Here is an 18,860-nt window from a genome sequence, read left to right as displayed (position 1 = left end):
CCGGTACCGAGTCAGTGTGCGGGGGTACAGGTTAGTCGAGGTAATTTGTAAATGTAGGTAGGGGTGAAGTGACTATGCATGGATAATAAAGAACGAGTAGCAGCAGTGTACAAAACAAATGGAGGGGGGGTGTCAATGTAAATAGTCCGGTGGCCATTCGATGAATTGTTCACCCACGTTTCCTTTGCAATTAGCTTTTACCACATGTAATGATTTTCATGACATTGATCAAAATTAAGCCTGGTTTGTTCTAATATTGTAAGGTAGAGCTATTATAGTTTTATATTTGTATGAGAGGAGTAATCATTCATTTTTTGATAGGCTAACATTACTAGATGAAGTATGTTATTAGCCTTAGCTAACATTAGCTAGCTAGCTAGCAGTAACTGTGCTTTAGTTATCTCTAAGCAAAAATGTTATGAGTGTACGGCTGAGAAAATAAACCCTTTAAATGCTTAGGAATTGTGTGTGTAATGTGGTTTGGTTGCATTATTTAAGAGTATACTATGGTTTAGATGAAAAGTTGCTTGCATAGTTGAATAGTTGGTTGAAAGCATGCTTACTGGTTAAACAATACAAAACATACACATACAAACGACAACATACAGACGCACACAAACATCCACACGATCACCCCTGCCAAGACCCATCAGCTCACACCCCCATCTCCTGCACCATTTTGTTTCTCTCCGTCGCCCACACACTTTCAACAATTAGATAATAAAGCGTTTGACCTTTCCATTGTATTTTTAAGAATACATTTTTTCAAGATGATTGACGAGAAAAGTATCCTCCAACCCATCGGGTATTTCACGGCACCCTCATATGCCATGTCTTGAAATATGCAGACAGACAGATTAAAAGTACATTTACATTGTAATACTTCTGACAGCCAACTACTCCGCACGTCTAGCTCCACCCAGAACTTTTGGGCTTTATAGCATTCCCAAAAGACATTGATTATTGAGTTATTGTTAGTTCTACACTTAACACATGACTCTGCCGTTGTGCCGTTTGTCTCTTGTGTAATACATTCTATACATTAGTTTATACTGGATTAAGAGTACATTTTAGTTAACTGTCATTTCATTAGTTATGTTCTAACGTTCCCTCCATCTTTTAAAGTCTTTGTTCCAATAGTTTATATTTTTTTCTAAGAGATTGTCAGTTGGATAGGCTCTCTGCAAGGTTTTGTATATCTTAAAAAATGGCTTTTTAATGATGTAATAGAAATACATTGTCACGCCCTGGCCATAGAGAGGTTTCTGTTCTCTATTTTGGTTAGGCCAGGGTGTGACTAGGGTGGGCATTCTATGTGCCCTTTTCTATGTTTTGTGTATTTCTTTGTTTTGGCCGGATATGGTTCTCAATCAGGGACAGCTGTCTGTCGTTGTCTCTGATTGGGAACCATACTTCGGTAGCCTTTTCCCACAGGGTTTTTGTGGGTAGTTAATTTCTGTTTAGTGTTTTGCACCTTACGGAACTGTTTCGGTTCTTCTCTTTGTTATTTTTGCTTTAGTGTTCAGTTTATAAAATAAAGCATGAACACTTACCACGCTGCGTTTTGGTCCGATGATTCCTCCTCTTCAGACGACGAATACTGTTACATACATGTGCTTCCTATTACCAAGTAATTTACAGTTTCTATGCCTTTAGTTTTCCATGGGGACCAATTTAGCTGTGAATTCTGAAAAACTATCCAAGGATTGTTCCATAGGGTTGTGTTTTTAGGGAGTGATATTGGTTCTGTTTAATATGGTTAATTTTCTTCCATATTGTTATAGTGTTCTTAACTATGAAGTTGTTAATGTTCTTCGCTTTATTCTTTGAAAATAGACACGAGAAAAGATTCTGGGGATGAGCATGCGCATCTTCAATATGTACACATGGTCCTCTTTAGTGCATTTGACTATATGTCGCAAGTAAAAGCCCTGGGTGGCAAGTTGATATATTTTCAAGTCTGGAAGGTTAAAACCACCCTCAGATTTAGGAAGATGTAAAAACTTCCTTTTTATTCTATGAGTTTTATTTGCCCATTAAAGTCTATTATGAACAAGTAGACTTTTTTAAAGAATGTCTTCATGGGATAATTTGTATACCGAGAATAAATATGAAAACTTTGGGAGCCATGCCATTCTGAAGAGATTTTTTCTACCTGTGAGATTTATGGGAAGATTGTTACGTTTAACCCTTGTGTTGTCTTAAGGGTCAGAAATGACCGACCACTATGTTTAACAGCAGAAAATGACCCCTAAATGATATTTTTTCTATTTGAAATTTGCTCACTTTTCCTAGAGTGACCTCAACATTTGAAAAAGTGAAACATCGCTTTTGTTCATATTTCCATGAAAGCTGTACACCACCAAGGTACAAAGATTGTTTTAGGGTAATTTTTGACCCGGCAGTTATAAAATAATTTACACACCACAATAACCACAAAGGCACACACACACACACACACACACACACACACACACACACACACACACACACACACACACACACACACACACACACACACACACACACACACACACACACACACACACACACACACAATGAAAATTTGAGATTGTGTGCTACGGATTGAACTCAGACAAAACTAAAACTTTCTTGTGCATGTGCAGCATTTCTCCTCCACGACCCCACACGACTCAAGTTCACAGACAAAATAAACATTTCTTGAAAGCATTGTTTACTAATGGGGAATGCAGTCAGAGGCTATAAAGGTGCTGCAGATGACAGTCCCCCCAGTTCTCTCTTTGCTGAAGCCATGAGTGCATGTTTCAGTGCCCAACAGGTCAAAAATCAGATTTCTTCAGATGTCCAGGAGGAACAAGAGAACAATGATTTAGAAGAGGAGGTGTCTGAAGAAAAAGATGGTTAAGAATACAACCCAGAGCACGATGAATCATCTTCAGATGAAGAAGAAATCCCCCAAGCTGAAAAATAAACATTTTTGTCAAAGAACAGCAAAATAACATGGTCCTTGTCACCATATGACAACCAGGGCAGGATGGCAGCACAACATGTCATAAGGATGACCCCAGTTCCCACAAGACATGCAGTTGCCCATGTCCAGGACATCGCCTCAGCATTCCTCAGAATGCTACGACTTGATAACTGTGAGTCAAGACCTGCAAGACGTGTGAGAGACAAACTGGTGGCCATTAGAGAGGTCTGGGAGAAGTGGGTGGAGCATCTGCCATACCTCTACAACCCTGGGCCTGAAGTAACAGTGGATGAGCAACTGCTTCCATTCAGAGGTACATTTTGTATTTTCATATTTGTAATGTAAGTGATTTTCACTGTTCATTTTATTATGTATTGCTGTAATATCATTGAGCTTCTAGTCATGAAATCTATGCAGCCTACTCAATCACTTTTTATAGCTACTGTTTACAGGCCTCCTGGGCCATATGCAGTGTTCCTCACTGAGTTCCCTGAATTCCTATCGGATCTTGTTGTCATAGCAGATAATATTCACATTTTTGGTGACTTTAACATTCACATGGAAAAGTCCATAGACCCACTCCAAAAGGCTTTCGGAGCCATCATCGACTCAGTGGGTTTTGTCCAACATGTCTCTGGACCTACTCACTGCCACAGTCATACTCTGGACCTAGTTTTGTCCCATGGAATAAATGTTGTGGATCTTAATGTTTTTCCTCATAATCCTGGATTATCGGACCACCATTTTATTGCGTTTGCAATTGCAACAAATAATCTGCTCAGACCCCAACCAAGGAGCATTAAAAGTCGTGCTATAAATTCTCAGACAACCCAAAGATTCCTTGATGCCCTTCCAGACTCCCTCTGCCTACCCAAGGACGTCAGAGGACAAAAATCAGTTAACCACCTAACCGAGGAACTCAATTTAACCTTGCGCAATACCCTAGATGCAGTTGCACCCCTAAAAACTAAAAACATCTGTTATAAGAAACTAGCTCCCTGGTATACAGAAAATACACGAGCTCTGAAGCAAGCTTCCAGAAAATTGGAACGGAAATGGCGCCACACCAAACTGGAAGTCTTCCGACTAGCTTGGAAAGACAGTACCGTGCAGTATCGAAGAGCCCTCACTGCTGCTCGATCATCCTATTTTTCCAACTTAATTGAGGAAAATAAGAACAATCCGAAATTTCTTTTTGATACTGTCGCAAAGCTAACTAAAAAGCAGCATTCGCAAATGGAGGATGGCTTTCACTTCAGCAGTAATACATTTATGAACTTTTTTGAGGAAAAGATCATGATCATTAGAAAGCAAATTACGGACTCCTCTTTAAATCTGCGTATTCCTCCAAAGCTCCATTGTCCTGAGTCTGCACAACTCTGCCAGGACCTAGGATCAAGGGAGATACTAAGGTGTTTTAGCACTATATCTCTTGACACAATGATGAAAATAATCATGGCCTCTAAACCCTCAAGCTGCATACTGGACCCTATTCCAACTAAACTACTGAAAGAGCTGCTTCATGTGCTTGGCCCTCCTATGTTGAACATAATAAACGGCTCTCTATCCACCGGATGTGTACCAAGCTCACTAAAAGTGGCAGTGATAAAGCCTCTCTTGAAAAAGCCGAATCTTGACCCAGAAATTATAAAAAAAACTATCGGCCTATATCGAATCTTCCATTCCTCTCAAAAAAATTTGAAAAAGCTGTTGCGCAGCAACTCACTGCCTTCCTGAAGACAAACAATGTATACGAAACACTTCAGTCTGGTTTTAGACCCCATCATAGCACTGAGACTGCACTTGTGAAGGTGGTAAATGACCTTTTAATGACGTCAGACCGAGGCTCTGCATCTGTCCTCGTGCTCCCAGATCTTAGTGCCGCTTTTGAAACCATCGATCACCACATTCTTTTGGAGAGATTGGAAACCCAAATTGGTCTACATGGACAAGTTCTGGCCTGGTTTAGATCTTATCTGTCGAAAGATATCAGTTTGTCTCTGTGAATGGTTTGTCCTCTGACAAATCAACTGTAAATTTCGGTGTTCCTCAAGGTTCCGTTTTAGGACCACTATTGTTTTCACTATATATTTTACCTCTTGGGGATGTCATTCGAAAACATAATGTTAAATTTCACTGCTATGCGGACGACACACAGCTGTACATTTCAATGAAACATGGTGAAGACCCAAAATTGCCCTCGCTAGAAGCCTGTGTTTCAGACATAAAGAAGTGGATGGCTGCAAACTTTCTACTTTTAAACTCGGACAAAACAGAGATGCTTGTTCTAGGTCCCAAGAAACAAAGAGATCTTCTGTTGAATCTGACAATTAATCTGGATGGTTGTACAGTCGTCTCAAATAAAACTGTGAAGGACCTCGGCGTTACTCTGGACCCTGATCTCTCTTTTGAAGAACATATCAAGACTGTTTCAAGGACAGCTTTATTCCATCTACGTAACATTGCAAAAATCAGAAACTTTCTGTCCAAAAATGATGCAGAAGAATTAATCCATGCTTTTGTTACTTCTAGGCTGGACTACTGCAATGCTCTACTTTCCGGCTACCCGGATAAAGCACTAAACAAACTTCAGTTAGTGCTAAATACGGCTGCTAGAATCCTGACTAGAACCCAAAAATTTGATCATATTACTCCAGTGCTAGCCTCCCTACACTGGCTTCCTGTTAAGGCAAGGGCTGATTTCAAGGTTTTACTGCTAACCTACAAAGCATTACATGGGCTTGCTCCTACCTATCTTTCCGATTTGGTCCTGCCGTACATACCTACACGTACGCTACGGTCACAAGACGCAGGCCTCCTAATTGTCCCTAGAATTTCTAAGCAAACGGCTGGAGGTAGGGCTTTCTCCTATAGAGCTCCATTTTATGGAATGGTCTGCCTACCCATGTGAGAGACGCAGACTCAGTCTCAACCTTTAAGTCTTTACTGAAGACTTATCTCTTCAGTAGGTCCTATGATTAAGTATAGTCTGGCCCAGGAGTGTGAAGGTGAACGGAAAGGCTGGAGCAACGTACCGCCCTTGCTGTCTCTGCCTTGCCGGTTCCCCTCTCTCCACTGGGATTCTCTGCCTCTAACCCTATTACAGGGGCTGAGTCACTGGCTTACTGGTGTTCTTCCATGCCGTCCATGGGAGGGGTGCGTCACTTGAGTGGGTTGAGTGGGTTGAGTCACCCCTTGGGTTGTGCCGTGGCGGAGATCTTTGTGGGCTATACTCGGCCTTGTCTTAGGACGGTAGTTGGTGGTTGGAGACATCCCTCTAGTGGTGTGGGGGCTGTGCTTTGGCAAAGTGGGTGGGGTTATATCCTGCCTGTTTGGCCCTGTCCGGGGGTATCATCGGATGGGGCCACAGTGTCTTCTGATCCCTCCTGTCTCAGCCTCCAGTATTTATGCTGCAGTAGTTTATGTGTCGGGGGGCTAGGGTCAGTCTGTTACATCTGGAGTATTTCTCTTGTCTTATCCGGTGTCCTGTGTGAATTTAAATATGCTCTCTCTAATTCTCTCTTTCTCTCTTTCTTTCTTTTTCTCGGAGGACCTGAGCCCTAGGACCATGCCTCAGGACTACCTGGCATGATGACTCCTTGCTGTTCCCAGTCCACCTGGCCGTGCTGCTGCTCCAGTTTCAACTGTTCTGCCTGCGGCTATGGAACCCTGACCTGTTCACCGGACGTGCTTGTTGCACCCTCGACAACAACTATGATTATTATTATTTGACCATGCTGGTCATTTATGAACATTTTAACATCTTGACCATGTTCTGTTATAATATCCACCCGGCACAGCCAGAAGAGGACTGGCCACCCCTCATAGCCTGGTTCCTCTCTAGGTTTCTTCCTAGGTTTTTGGCCTTTCTAGGGAGTTTTTCCTAGGGAGTTTTTCCTAGCCACCATGCTTCTTTCACATGCATTGCTTGCTGTTTGGGGTTTTAGGCTGGGTTTCTGTACAGCACTTTGAGATATCAGCTGATGTACAAAGGGCTATATAAATAAATTTGATTTGATTTGATTTGTGTGGTTTTTTTCTCTTGACACTGATACTAATTACTGATAGTAATCTCTTTTGTCAAAAGGTCGCTGTCCTTTCCAGCAGTATATGCCCAGCAAGCCAGCAAAGTATGGCATCAAGATATGGGTGGCGCACAATCCAGCTACGCTTGGAAGATGCAAGTCTTCAGGGAAGCCAAACAGTGGAGGCCTTCCCTGTAGCTCAGTTGGTAGAGCATGGTGTTTGCAACACCAGGGTTGTGGGTTCGATTCCCACGGGGGGCCAGCACAGAAAAAAAATGTATGGTATGAAATGTATGCTTTCATACCATACCATGTAAGTCGCTCTGGATAAGAGCGTCTGCTAAATGACTAAAATTTAAAAAATTTAAAAGAACCACGGCGTGCGGGTTGTGCTTGATGTGACAGATGGACTGAGGGGGCACAATGTCACGTGTGACAATTTCTTTGTGTTTCGTGTTTATTTTATTTATTAAAACACTCACTCCCTGAACTTCCTTCCCGACTCTCAGCGCACTCGTTACAGAATAACAACTCACCTAAGGGAAGTTCAGGGAGTGAGTGTTTTAATAAATAACATAAACACGAAACACAAACACACCGACATGAAAACAGAGTCAATAACACCTGAGGAAAGAACCAAGGGGAGTGACAGATATAGGTAAGATAATCAAGGAGGTGATGGAGTCCAGGTGAGTTTCATGAGGTGCAGGTGTGTGAGACGATGGTGACAGGTGTGCGGGATAATCAGCAGCCTGATGATCTAGAGGCCGGAGAGGGAGTATACGTGACAGTTATTATTTTTATTTTTCCTATTGCCATTACTTCATTTTTTTTCCACGTTCATTTTATATACTGAGATTGATAATTCTGAAAATATTTTTAGCAACTGGGGCATTGAGTTCTCAATATTGGTCAAGTATATCAGGAGATCTGACCTGTTACGTTTGGGTCCTGTCTAATTCTTTCTGCAATCAGTTCAATTGTCAGTGCAAACAGGAGGGGGGAGAAAGGAGATTTGTAAAGCAATTTCATCAGATAATGTACTATTTGTGTATATTTTTGCTTTAGGACATTTATATAATATTTGTATTGCATGTATTATTTCAGCTGGAAAGCTTCCAAAGTTTTGAATAGCAAAGGCCATTCAAGACGATCCAAAGCCTTTTTGGCATCAACAGCCATTATTGATAAATCTATATCTAATTTTTTAGTGCATTGTATTAAACTGAAACAGGTTCTTGTATTTTTTTATTTTTTTATGTGTCTAATTTTAATAAAAACCTGTTTGATTGATACACTGCATTCAGAAAGTATTCAGACCGCTTGACTTATTCTAAAATGGATTAAATTATTTGTTTCCTCATCAATCTACACACAATACCCCATAATGACAAAGCGAAAACAGGTTTTTAGAAATGTACCTTATTTACATAAGTATTCAGACCCTTTGCTGTGAGACTCGTTAGTGAGCTCAGGTGCATCGTGTTTTCGTTGATTATCCTTGAGCTGTTTTTACAACTTGTTTGGAGTCCACTTTTGGTAAATAAATTAATTGAAATTATTTGGAAAGGCACACACCAAGCCATGAGGTCGAAGAAATTGTACGTAGAGATCCGAGATAGGATTGTATCGAGGCCCAGATCTGGGGAAGGGTACCAAAAAATGCACACAGCCTTGTAAGTCCCCAATAACATAGTGGCCTCCATCATTCTTAAATGGAAGAAGTTTGGAACCACCAAGACTCTTCCTAGAGCTGGCCGCCCGGCCAAACTGAGCAATCGGGGGAGAAGGGCCTTGGTCAGGGATGTGACCAAGAACACGATGGTCACTCTTACAGAACTCCAGAAGGACAACCATCTCTGCAGCACTCCACCAATCAGGCCTTTATGGTAGAGTGGCCAGACGGAAGTCACTCCTCATTAAAAGGTACATGACTTCCTGCTTGGAGTTTGCCAAAAGGCACCTAAAGGACTCGCAGACCATGAGAAACAAAATTCTCTGGTCTGATGAAACCAAGATTGAACTCTTTGGCCTGAATGCAAAGCGTCACGTCTGGACGAAATCTGACACCTTCCCTACGGTAAAGCATGGTGGTGGCAGCATCATGCTGTGGAGATGTGTTTCAGCGGCAGGGACTGGGATACTAGTCAGGATTGAGGGAAAGATGAACAGCGCAAAGTACAGAGAGATCCTTTTAAAAAATAATAATATTTAACCTTTATTTAACTAGGCAAGTCAGTTAAGAACAAATTGTTATTTACAATGACGACCTACCCCGGCCAAACCCAGACGACGCTGGGCCAATTGTGCGCCGCACTATGGGACTCCCAATCACGGCCGGATGTGATTCAGCCTGGATTCGAACCAGGGACTGTAGTGATGCCTCTTGCACTGAGATGCAGTGCCTTAGACCGTTGCGCAATCCTTCATGAAAACTTGCTCCAAAGCCCTCAGGATCTCAGACCGGGACGAAAGTTCACCTTCCAACAGGACACGACCCTAACCGCACAGCCAAGAAAACACAGGAATGGCTTTGGGACAAATCTCTGAATGTCCTTCAGTGGCCCAGCCAGAGCCCGACTTGAACCTGATCGAACATCTCTGGAGATACCTGAAAATAGCTTTGCAGCAATGCTCCCCATCCAACCTGAGAGAGCTTGAGAGGATCTGCAGAGAAGAATGGGAGAAACTCCTCAAATACAGGTGTGCCGAGCTTGTAGCGTCATTCCCAATAAGACTCAAGGCTGTAATCGCTGCCAAAGGTGCTTCAACAAAGTACTGAGTAAAGGGTCTGAATACTTATGTAAATGCAATATTTCATTTTTTTTATTATACATTTAGTCCACCTGTTTTTGCTTTGCCATTATGGGGTACTGTGTGTAGATTGATTAGGGGAAAACAACTTTTTTATCCATTTTAGAACAAGGCTGTAATGTAACAAAATGTGGAAAAAGTCAAAGGGTCTGAATACTTTCTGAATGCACTGTATGTATCAAGACAGGTAAGACTTTTGCCATTATACTGCTTATGGGCTTTGTTATTATTTTATTGTCACAATTTATTAAACTTAAGTATCTGTAATCAGCAAGGACTCTCCCAATTTTCCTGGTTTTAATATAACTGAAATAACAGTTTCATACATGGAACTAGGAAATACTGAATTGAGTGACGTGTGTTGTCATTTGTGTAAAAAAATATATGGGAAAGCCGTCCATTCCTGGTGATTTTCTCCGCTCAAATGTTTTAACAGTGTCTAATATTTATTTTTAGGTGATCTCTGTTTTTAATGATTATTTTTTGCCTGATGATAATAGCTTCAGGGTTGTTGAGTCTAAGAAAGCTGTAGGATCAGTCCAACTGTTGTATTATTCTGATTTATATAGATTTTCATGTCATGGATTTGTGAACCCAGTAAAATGAAAATGTAGTCAATTCTTGAATAGCTTTTCTTACTTTAGTATTTTCTAGTTGGGAATTGTAATCTCCAGGTATCCTGTAAATTATTTGTAGAGATTACATTTTTAGCCTCTTTGGAGGTTCCTTGAATGCGACTTTTTTATTGCTACGTCTGTCAATCTTATCGAATGTATGATTTAGGTTTCATGCTAAAATAATAGGTCCTGCTTATATTTGATGCAATATAGTTTGAATTCTATCTAAACACACCAGATTTGCCCCTGGAGGGATATACAGTGAAATCGATGTGTATTTTTCATCATGTAAGGTACAATTCAACATTAGAAAATGTCCTTCTGGGTCCGTGTGCTGGGATATAAGGGAAAAGGGTGTATTCTTATTTATCAGGATGCCTACACCTCTGATGTTACTTCAGTAAGTGGCAGCATAGGCCTCTCCAACCCAGCTCCTCTTTAAATGTTAAATGTATCCTTTTTTAATTGTATCTCTTGCAGGAAAACCACATCTCTCTTTAAATGTTCAAGAACAATGTTTTTTCCCCCCATCATGGAGCCTGTGCACATTCCATGTAATAAGATAGGTTTTATACAAGTAAAGACCAACAAAATCCAAGTTAACTTTGTCTGTCATTGAAGAACCAGATAAAACATTTTAGCAGACATGTCATATGAGTGCAGTGGGCTTTCCATGGAATTGGAGAGTCATAGTATGAATATATAGTTATTGTTTACATTACATATAGTGTTTTTGAGCATGTGGGCTGAGCAGACTTTTAACAGAAAACACACAAAAACATAGTGCAAAGTACTCTCCTAACAGAACAAAAGTCTCTGGATTATGTCATTGTACATACATTGGAGAAGAACTGCCAATTAAGTATTTTGGTCAGTTTGTATTACCTTGTAAATTAAATTAAAATATAGTGGCTGGTGGGGGTCCACTTGGGGAGAGTGGGTCCACCAAGAGACTGGAGTGAGATGAGTGGAGGCCCCACACACACTTCAGAGAAGTGTCTGATACCCTCCCTGTCACCCCGTCCCAATCCCTCAGATAGAGACCTTCTCCACTCTCACCAATAACCACCTGACAAACAAGGAATAATGATGACTCGACACGTACCAATTCTGCGGTTTTTATTTTTTGTAATTATTTAAACAAGTTCTTTTTTCATTTCACTTCACCAATTTGGACTATTTTGTGTATGTCCAAAATCTTAAGATACAGGAAATAAAGGTGAAATAAAATGTTTAAAAAAATACAGGCTGTAATGCAGCAAACTAGGAAAAACGGCAAGTGGGATGAATACTTTTGAAAGGCAAGGTAAATGGTTTGACCATCCAGATCTGTTTGCAGTTGATTGATATCCAGATACAATGAGTCCCAGACTTCCTCCACAGTCAGTCAGGAAGATCTGATCACAAACAGATCATAATGCACATTTTAATCGTTTACACCTGTCAAATAAATTGGGCACAATAAGAATATGGACAAGATCAGGACAAATAACTTATGGCATCATGATGTGTTTTAAATAGATACATATTATTTTTGAAAGAATATGTAAAATAATGTGCATACAGGGAGAGACCAGGAAATTGGTTATCTTGTTATGAGAAGGATTCTCAGTACATTACATCACCTCATGTTCCTGTTACTGGCTTACAAAAAGTACAAATAACTTCCCTTTTATAGAAGCACAAATATTGACCAAGCACTCAAATATTTGGTTTGAGGAAAATAGTTTTATTAATCAACTGAACATCCTTGCACAAACACATTAAACACCCATAGTGACAATGAATGAAATTAAGCTTTTCGTCGCCTGTTGCTAATTGAAAAGTTTGTTGTGTTAACATTTGATCACGACCAGGCTGATTTGCAAATGTCTGCCCACACCCACAGCTCAGTAGAAGGTGCTTAGTGGCTCTGGCTGTGAGAGGAGTCAACAAACTGAGCTGGAGTGAGCAAACACAGGCAGCACTCTAACAGTCAGGTCATTAGCCAGATAATTGGTGTTTGTTTAAACCACTGCTAGTACAAACAAACTAATTAGATTAAGTCAGTAGACAACTTTTAATGGTTTAGTTTATTTCAAGTGATTTAGCAGCACATTTGAATCATGGATAGATGTGTTAATAGAGGGTGGGTGTCTGTTTGTGATGTAACCTTCGAATGAACCGGAAAAATCTGCACTCTTGGATTTTCACACAACTGAACTTGGTAATGGTAATGTTTGTATTAGATTTACGATGGATAATGTTATTACAACCACACAGACAGGAATAATGATGAGCATGATCTTACGTCAAAGAAATGTGCATATTGGAAGTGATGTGCTGGTGAAGATGAAGAAGAAGAAGACCGGGTTTTTAGGGATAGTGTTCATTAAATGACATGACCATGGAGTCTTTGAATCAACTGCTGCTGAAGACTCAGGGAGTAAATATATGTCATGTAATTGCTTGTAATTTGTGCAATTAAATGGTGCAGCGGGAAGTTGAACAAAAAGGTAGAAAGAACTTTCCAGTATGGTGGAGTGAGTGCGTAGGATGTGTTTTTGAACTCCTAGTGGTTGTGAATGTCTGTGGTCTTCAGTGGAAATATGTTGCCTAAGGCATTCTCTGGCTGTTCTCTAAGAACCATGAGGAGATCTAATACCCTTACAGAAGAAAACTGTATGTTTACCTGTCCTACTAGGTCATCATGATTCATGCTTCATTCATCACCTCTTTCATTTACAACATAATTCAATAGGGTTATTATGGCTGTATGCTATTATCATATCAAGTTCAGAATTCTTGTGTCTGAGCTGAACTAATTACCACTTAAGTAATGAGAGATGTCCATTAGATGTAGGCCTATTGGCTGAAACAAAATATTTTTGTCACACTCAGTCCCATCATACTCACTAACCATGTTTCTGGGATGAGTCAAAAACGACTTCTTGCACTGTATCGGTTTATGTGCCATCCAATGTTTTTACAGACAGACAAAAATACTCCACAAAGGGCTTGTTATGAAACATGTATAAGAATATTATTTTTGACTTATCCCGGAAAGACAGTTTGCTGTTTGATTTGAATAGCCTTTGTCAGAACAGGAAGTGTTGCTGTTTGATATGGTTATAGTTGCTGCAGGTACCATAACGGTTCACTGAACGGTTGCATGACCCTCCTAGGTGGCATTTAATCCTATTACTGAATTCGGGGAAGAGTTAATTACACTTATTTAGACTGGTTCACTTCTCAGGTCTGCTTCTGCAGCAGATGTAAGTGCCCAAACAGGATAGAGACGGGGCTTAAAGAACCAAACAAAGCTAATCACAGATTGTCTTCACAGGGTTTGGTTTCTCATCATATGATTCCTCTCCTCTGTCTTCACAACACTTCATTTGTTTGCCGGCTTGATAGTTTTTTTTTTTACATTCAACTATTTGGGATCTGAGTACTTGATTATGGGTTTTGTCAACTGTCTCCAGAAATCAGCAGGACATTTTTAATTGATTTAAAAGTATACTGAGAACAAAATTGAATCCTTCACAAATGTTACGCACTTATCACATACTCCTCACTTCTCAGAGTGATGCAGAAGCATTTCTCTCTTAGATGTTTTGTCGTTTTGACTTGATTGTAGGGGGAAGTTAAAGCGGCAATCAGCAGGTGAAACAATAACAAAGTGTTTTCCCAGTCCCTATTTTGGTATAAAGCTGAGGGATGGGGCTGGAGAAATGTAACTACTCTCAAATTCATAGACAGGGGTATGGATGCAGGGACTGACCATTCATGATAACAAAATGACAGTTTTAACTATGTTTTGAGGCTATAGTGTTTGTTAACATTGACTTTGTTTACGAACATTGGCGTAAAACAAGCTTATATTTTGGGTACTGACGGGGTACCACAGTTGAACTAAGCGCATGAGGCATTTGGAGGTTATAATGTTTGCAGCAACTTGTGATTGCCCCTTTAACTGTGTGCATGCATGCAAGAGTGCGTGTGTGCATGCGTGTGTGTGCGCACATCTGTGTGAGTGTGTGTGGAGCAGGAGGAGGAGTGACCATTGCTCAGCTGGAGGGTTAGGTGTGGGGGGTGGGGCAGGAGGCGCCCTGTTGTTCATTGTTGGTGTGATTGGCAGTTCGGGACCCCAGCTGGCACTGAAGTAGCCATGGTAGGAGAGTCTCCCCACACCAAAACCCCTAGCTTCACACACACAGACACACACACAGCATCCCCCTCCACTATACCCTGTCCTGTCCCCCACCAGCGAGATTGAAAGGATGTCAATCAGGGGCCTGGGGCTGAGAGAATGGGCCCAGTGGCCAGCCCAGGCTGATGTCACCTCACGCTGAGTTTGATTGGCACGGCCAGAGCAGGGAGGATGGATGGAGCTGTCACAGAGGCTTGGTAATGGTGCCGTTGCTTCAAGGCCCCAGAGCCGCCGTTCTTTTCTCCCTAAGTGGATCAATGCTAAACAAATTAGCAGATAGTAGTCATATTTCTCATTCAGGGAGCTCCCACTTCTCCCAATGCAAGACATAAATCATACTGACTGACGTTGCCCTCAATGATGAAAGCTCCCTGTCAGGCTCAACTTGTGGCAGTTAAGAAATCTGTGCATTCTTTTTCTCCCTCTCTCCCTCCTCTCTCTTTCTTCTGCTCTTTCGTCTTTGTTTTCTCAAGCAACCAAAAAAGGGAAAGAATGCATTGAATGGAAGTGTATGATTGGCCCCTTCGGGAATGTTCTCCAAGAGCGAAATGTATCTTTGTTGCAATTGTCCTTCCATTTTAAAAAGCTTTTCAAGAGGCCCAAGAAAGGATTGACTGTGTCAGCAGATCTCCTTTTGAAATATAAGTTGTTTGCTAAGAGGTTCTCTTCTTCACTTAGCCTGCCTCTGCCGAAGGGTTAACGTGCACATGGATGATGGCAAAGTGTGAAGTCTTGAGTATAGACCCTGGTAGGTCAAGACTTGGAATTCCCTGGAAATGCTTAGTGGTAAGTGTCCCAGTCCCACCAGATCAAATACCTATGACTTGCAGAATCCATTCAATAAAAGGTCACCTCAAAGGTTTACAAGGCAGGGATCCTTTCTTTAAGTTTTCTGTGACCAATCTCATGAATATCAAGTCATTTTAGGTATTAATTTCTTATTTATAGTATATATTCAGATAGATGGAATTTGTGTGTTCCACTCGGTACAGAAACACACACACACACACACACACACACACACACACACACACACACACACACACACACACACACACACACACACACACACACACACACACACACACACACACTGACCACCCATGGCCACTTCAAGCAATCCCTTTAAAGCACACCCTGTGTGTGTATGCACCCAGATGTAATGGTTGTTTGAACTCTCCCTGACAGACGATTAATCTGGCTGTGCTCTTATTGCATTACAGAGAGGCAGAATGAATCCGAACAGAGAGAGAAGAGCACTCCTATGCCATCCATTAGATTAAGACAACATTGGCTAATTAAGTATCTCCGACCTATTACTCCCTCATTTAATCAACCATTATTTCTCTGGCCAAACTTCCTTCCTCTCTCCTTTCATATTGATGGTGGCCCTCTTGGGTGGCGGGCTGGCATGGCTCTCCCAATATAATTACCATGGGAGGGGATTCTAAGGGGAGCCAAGGGGGACCAGGGCACTCCATGCATGCTGGCCCTGCATTGTTCTAGGCATTTCTTTTTAGCAGCTCATCTGTTCCTGTCAATTTAGTTTGGACCACCCCTTTCCTTACTCTACAGTATTCAGTTAAGGGGCAATCAGCAGTTGGGCAATTCCACGGGAACAGGGTGATGCTGAGACTAAATTTTTCACTTTAAAATGTATGCCAAACAAAAACTATTGATTGCAAAGTTTAACAAACCTATTATGCAAAAGTATACTTTTAACAATTGCCACTGAAAATTATACTAAAAAACATTTACTTGAAGAACAGTGCAGATGCAAAGTCTGGTAACAGAATGACAGTAAAATCTCCCTCTGTTTTTCATGTGACCACGTTTTCCAAATACTGTGTTAGATATCTACACCAAATTAAGATTAAAAGATGTCTGCAGAAATAACTGGGTGTCAGCAATGACAAGACACCTTGAGTTTGAAAAACTCTCTTTTAGTTATTGAAGTAAGTGAAGTGGATCAACACCCGGAAACATAATAATGGTAACAGAATGATCACATGGGTCCTTGATCTGTACTATACAAAAATGTATAATTATGCATAATCATTGTCTTCATGGTGATGTATCCTGAAAGATACACAGGTATACAAAATGTAATATCCTCCTTTGCATGTTTGGCTATTATTCAACACAATGGGTATTAATACAATGAGCTCCGCCCCCAAACAAGACCAAATTTGGTTGGTCCAGAACAGATCAGATCTGTACCAATCATAGACGTCTATGTTTCACAAGTTTGGACATCACAGTACAGCACAGTAGAGAACAGTAGAGTACAGCACAGTAGAGTAGAGTTCAGTTCAGTATAGTAGAGTAGAATACAGTACAGTAAAGAAAAGTATAGTAGTGTATAGTTCAATGAAGCACTGTACAGCACAGCACAGTAATGTAGAGTTCAGTACAGTACAGTACAGTAAAATAAAGAAAAGTAGAGTATAGTTCAGTACAGCATAGCACAGTGCAGCACAGCACAGCACAGTACAGTAGAGCACAGTAGAGTACAGCAAAATAAAGAAATGTAGAGTATAGTTCAATACAGTAGAGTCCAGTAGAGTAGTGTAGAGTATATTTAAGCAATAAGGCCCAAGGGGGTGTGGTATATGGCCAATATACCACAGCTAAGGGCTGTTCTTACGCACAAGGCAACGCAGAGTGCCTGGATACAGCCCTTAGCTGTGGTATATTGGCCATATACCACAAACCCCGAGGTGCCTTATTGCTATTATAAACTGGTTACCAATGTAATTAGAGCAGTAAAAATACATGTTTTGTCATAGCCGTGGTGTCAGCCAATCAGCATTCAGCGCTCGAACCACCCAATTTATATTACATTATACTGTACTCTACTCATGTGTGCTCTACTCTACTGTACTGAACTATACTCTAGTCTACTTTTCTTTACTTCACTGAACTGTATTGTACTCTACTGTGCTCTTCTGTACTGTGCTGTACTGTACTGTACTGTGCTCTACTCTACTGTACTGAACTATACTCTAGTCTACTTTTCTTTACTTCTCTGAACTGTATTGTACTCTACTGTGCTCTTCTGTACTGTGTTCTTCTGTACTGTGCTGTACTGTACTGTTCTGTACTGTACTGTGCTGTACTGTACTGTGCTCTTCTGTACTGTGCTATACTGTACTGTGCTCTACTCTACTGTACTGAACTATACTCTAGTCTACTTTTCTTTACTTCACTGAACTGTATTGTACTCTACTGTGCTCTTCTGTACTGTGCTGTACTGTACTGTACTGTGCTCTACTCTACTGTACTGAACTATACTCTAGTCTACTTTTCTTTACTTCTCTGAACTGTATTGTACTCTACTGTGCTCTTCTGTACTGTGTTCTTCTGTACTGTGCTGTACTGTACTGTTCTGTACTGTACTGTGCTGTACTGTACTGTGCTCTTCTGTACTGTGCTGTACTGTACTGTTCTCTACTGTACCGTGCTCTACTGCAACTGTGGTTTGTGACTGCTATGATTTCCCATCGTTGCCAATTCAATTGCAGTCATTCTGTTACTGATTTTCTGTTACCGATTTGGTAACAGAGTGATGCATTTTAAACATTTTATAATTCATAAACCAAATTGTTATCAGTAAAAACACTGGAACTAACTGGTAGGTCTACCTTTACTTATTACTTCTGTGAACTTTCCTAATCCTCCCTCTTCATGAGGGAGAGAAATTAGAAAATATCTTAAAGATATGTGGGTTTTTGGTAATAGAATGACAAGACACCAGGTAATATTTCTTAGACTTAAAGATGGCAAATCATTTCTGCTTAACTAAATATACAGTAAAGACCACTCCATATGTATAACCTCCCAGTCATTTATTGGGTAAAAAAACACCAACGTTTCGGCATCACTGTGCCTTCTTTACCAAAGGCACTGTGATGCCGAAACATTGGTGGATTTTTACCCAATAAATTACTGGGAGGTTATACATACGGTGTGTGCGACTCTCTTTGTTTTTATAGCTTACAGTTTATTCTCCATTAGTCAGCACCTCTACACTAAATCATTTTCTCTGGGTGTGCACCAGCTCATACTTTTCATTGAAGTAAAGACCACTGACATCATTGTGTTTTGATGCATTTCAAACATCTTTCAAGATTTGACGTAGTAAGATGCCCTTTTCCATCTGTGTAACTAGAAATCAAAGCCTTTGCTTATTCCAACTTTATTGGGGTGGAAAATGGTTGAAAAGCATATGCCTTCATTTCCAAAAAATATAGACTCTA

Source organism: Salmo salar, chromosome 01 (genome assembly GCF_965601325.2).
Source record: "Salmo salar chromosome 01, fSalSal1, whole genome shotgun sequence".
Lineage (NCBI taxonomy): Eukaryota > Metazoa > Chordata > Actinopteri > Salmoniformes > Salmonidae > Salmo > Salmo salar.
Note: the sequence above shows the minus strand (reverse complement) of the source record.